Source organism: Muntiacus reevesi, chromosome 11 (genome assembly GCF_963930625.1).
Source record: "Muntiacus reevesi chromosome 11, mMunRee1.1, whole genome shotgun sequence".
In the NCBI taxonomy this organism is placed as follows: Eukaryota; Metazoa; Chordata; class Mammalia; order Artiodactyla; family Cervidae; genus Muntiacus; species Muntiacus reevesi.
The window spans coordinates 22,817,514-22,822,121 of NC_089259.1; the positions used below are offsets into that span (position 1 = coordinate 22,817,514).

General features: G+C 38.1%; 1 pseudogene; it reads left to right on the plus strand.

Annotated features, from left to right (window-relative positions):
• The first annotated feature begins 3,055 nt into the window (after positions 1 to 3,055).
• LOC136144396 (prefoldin subunit 4 pseudogene) lies at positions 3,056 to 3,734 on the plus strand (annotated as a pseudogene).
• The last annotated feature ends 874 nt before the right edge of the window (positions 3,735 to 4,608 follow it).

Genomic DNA, 4,608 nt, shown 5'->3' on the forward strand with positions numbered 1-4,608 from the left:
GATGGAAATGGTGTATCCTAGATTCACCACCAGCAGAACCAGATCACATAAGCCAGCTACACAAAGAGAGGGCCCAGTTCCCAATGTCACTCACCAGTATTATTCCAGTGTACCTCCTTTAGCTCAGACCTATGACTGAATAGAGGATTTCTTATGACCATCTAATAGAGAAAGAAAGAACCTAAGGAAACCTTATAGATGAATAAGCTCAGTATGAAACGCAAGACAAAAAATGAATAATAGCTTCACTACAGTCTTATTCAGAAGCATCCTTAAAGGACAGGGCAAAGAAAAACCTCCTCAATGGTTGGAGATTTGGGCAGAATGACTAGTCATCCCTTTTGTGTGAAGAAATAGTCCCAGGTTATAATATATATAAACTCATGGACGGGGAATAGCCTGTGCAGAAGATTGGAAGATGGAGACAAGGAGGTCTGGTATAGAGACATGTGGATGCACATAGGAGAGCGAGCACCAACTGTGAAGACCTTTGTCACATGTTAAAGCACATCAGAGAGCACCCACTGCAGGAGAAGCACTAAAGAGCCGAACAGAAAAAAAGGACCTAGTTTGCGGACATTAGCCAGCATCAGTGATAAGTCACCACAAAGCTGCAATTGGCATGTGAACGGAGTGGCCAAGGTAAAAGATATGGAGACTGTACACAGGTCCAACTGTGTTAGCTCCCACTGCCTGGAGCCCATTTAGCTACCGCGGCCACTGAATTCCCAACCTGAGAGCAACAGAGGCCAACGCTGAACCCCAACATGGCACTGTTCCTCAAGGAACTCTGCCAAGTTTTACCATATGGAGCCAAGTTTACTAAATGGGCTTTTTAATTCCTAAAAAGTAAGATGATTTCAGAGAAATAGATAGACCTCCTAGATGTGGGTTTGTTATTCCTGCACTTCAAGCTTCAAATAGCACTACTGCATAAATGTGTATAGAGCATTTGTTCCACCGTATCAGACTCACATCACGTTGCATCAGATCAGATGACCAAATGACTCATGTTTACAGCAAAGGAGGTACAAAAGTGAGCCCTGATAACAGAAATGTAGGATCTACTGGTGGGATTGCATATTATACCACAAAAAAAGCTGTTGTTGTTGCTGAGTCACAATTAATGTGCCATTGTAGAGGCTACCCAGCATGAGGACAGAATTCCATCCTCTGTGACAGTATATATATTAAACTAAAGAATTGGATGGGATAATGTGCACCTAATAGGAAGACTACATGTACACAGGAACCAGAGCATGGGATGGCCTTCTTACTGCCACTCCCACTCCCATGACCCAGTTAAGGACTCTGGAATAAACATCCCTAAAGCTCTGAGCTCTGTCGGGCTAGAAGTCCTGATCCCTAAAGAAAGCACACTTTCACCACAGGGAAAAGAAACAAAACAGTAGTTCCTTTTCACTCCAAGCTACAGCACCACCAGGGACTAGCAGGCAGGAAGAATCACCATCATAACAGGAATCATGGGCCCTGAGCGTCAGAAAGAGGCAGTGTTGCTATTTTACAGCACTGGTGATGTTGGGCACTTTGCGGGACCTCTGGGAATCTCTTGCCCAATTGTTGCAAGTATAAGGACCTTGTCTTGAAAAGAGTATGGAGGCTAGGAACAAATTTGGAAAACTATAATCTAGGAAAACATAAACTATAAACCTACAGTAATCAAGAAAACGGAGTAATGCCAAAAAGATGAAGACAAATAGATAAATGGAACAGAATAGAGAATTCAAAAATGCACATATAGACATTTGATTTATGACAACGTGATGCTGAAGAGCAGTGGAGAAAAGGATGTTGTCTCAATAGACAGTTTTGAATTAATTGGTTTTCATATGGAAAAATGTTAATATCTATCTCACAATGTTCAAAAATCAATTTGTAAGTAGACTATATATATATAAATATAAAAGAAGAGTAAAGCTTCTAGAATATAAAAGAATATACTTATGACCTTGTGCTAGACAAGGATTTCCTAAACAGGATACACACACATACACACACACACACACATACACACAGATAATTAACCATTTCTTCATAAAAAAAAAAACCAATTATGATAACAGAAATACACAGAGTGGAAGAAAATATAATCAACAAGGAAATGACTCCAAATAATCACAGAACAACTATAAATCAATAAGAAAAAGATAAGCCCATAGAAAACTTGAAAAATCATTAAAAAGAAGATGGGATACATACAAATAACCACTAAACATATGAAAAAGTATACAACCACATTAGTCATTAGACAAATACATTACTGCCAGCTATGTCAAATACAACACTTGATGACAATATTGACAATATGTCAAGTACAACACTTGACAGCTATGAATGGCTAAAACTAGAAAGACTGACAATAGTAAGTGTGATAAGGACCTAGAGAAACTGGGATTCTCCTATGCTGCTCATTAGCACAATGTGATACAATCACTTTGGAAAACTTTTCAGTAATAGCTTCTATAACTGAAAAACACACATTTTATGACCCAGCAATTCTATTTTTAGTTAAATAGCTAACATAAATGCAAACCTATGTTCTTTTAAAAAAGCTATACAGACATGATCACAGCAGCACTATAGAAGCTCAGAACTAGAAACAACTCAAAATCTATTTAGAGTTGAATATATCAAAATTTTTGCTACATACACACAATGAAAGGTTATCGATGATGAAAAATGACAAAATACCGCTACTTACAATAAAACGTGTGCATTCCAGAAACTTAATTTTGAACAAAACCAGACCAAAAGAAATCATCATACTGCATGAGTCATTAAATAAACTCATCTATTTACATAAACCTCCAAAGGGTGGATGGAGATAATTTATGGAGAGGAGTGGTTAGAGTTAAGCGTGGTTACTGACTATGAGGGTCACAAGAGGAGTTTCTGGGATACCAACAAGTGTTTTGTTTCTTGAAATGTGTAGACGTAATATGAGTATATTCCCTCTGTGAGTACATTCTAGGAGACTTAACTGATCTGTACATGTGTAAGCTTTGTACTTCCTTTAAACCACAATAAGCCCAAGATGGCGGCCACCATGAAGAAGGCGGCTGCAGAAGACGTCAATGTCACTTTTAAAGATCAACAAAAGATAAACAAATTTGAACGAAATACAAGCAGAATCACAGAGCTGAAGGAAGAAATAGAAGTTAAAAAAAAAAACAACTACAAAACTTAGAAGATGCCTGTGAGGACATCATGCTTGCAGATGACGACTGCTTAATGATACCTTATCAGATCGGCGATGTTTTCATTAGTCATTCTCAAGAAGAAACACAAGAAATGTTAGAAGAAGCCAAGAAAAATTTGCAAGAAGAAATTGACGCCTTAGAATCCAGAGTGGAATCAATTCAGCGGGTGTTAGCAGATTTGAAAGTTCAGTTATATGCAGAATTTGGGAGTAACATAAACCTTGAAGCTGATGAAAGTTAAACATTTTATAAAATTTTTTTTAATTTGTTTAATAAACTTGGAATATTGTTTAAAGTGATAATTTCCCTTCTTCAAATGAAATGGAAAGCAAAACTTTTTTTAAATTTTTCATTTATTTAATGGAAACTTGCCTATTTTCACGTCTTGCTTATTTATTTTATATTTTTAAAAGAAGACAGTATTCATCTATGTATTTTGCATAACAATTATATCAAGTGTAGGGGCTTTATGTCATGTTATTAAAATCAGTTAAGCAATCAAAAAAATAAATAAATAAATAATAAACCACAATAAGTTACATGCCCAGTATAATGTCGGATAAAAGGAAACTTAGATATCTGTTGGTTTAACTTGTGGACTTCATTTACCATACACACAAGTGCATCAAAAGAGAATGAGAGATTTGGGCACAGGAATAAACTATAAAAAGCAGTCCATGCTGGGACTTCCCCGGTGGTTCAGTGGCTAAGACTCCATGCTCCCAATTCCTGGTCAGGGAACTAGATCCCATAGACTGCAACTAAGAGTTCATATGCCTCAGCTAAAGATCCCGTGTGCTGAATAAGACCTGGTACAGCCAAATAAATAAATAATTAAAAAAAAAAAAAGGAATCCACCCTCACAGGTGTGAGGGAGGGCTGAGGGGAGGGACAGACACTGATGTCGATGCCAAGATCACCACGCCCTTGGCACAGCTGTGTGTACCCATGTGTCATGCTCACTTTATAGAAGAACATTCTGCTAACTCTCTAAGGCTATAGACCTCAGCACACAATTCTGTTCCTAAGTTAACATCTTGTACCATACCTTATGTTTTACTTTGGCGGCTGAACTGGAAGATCCATTGTTTCTAAGTGGAGGGCTTTTCAGTACTACATTTATGAGCTTCTCGTTTTTTAAGTGGGTGAACCTAGCCAACAGCACAACCCTAAATACTTTTACTAGTACAAATACCATCCACTGCAGACACGTAATTCACAGGGGGAAAATCTCGCTTCTCCATACTTTGGTCGGGCCAACAGACATCCCACCAGGTTTACAGTGAAAGATCAGAGTTCTCTCACAACAGCACAAAGAATACTTCCCATCCGGGGAGGACTGACTTCGATAGGAGTTTGGGGTCTGGCAAGACATCGCATGGGCCAG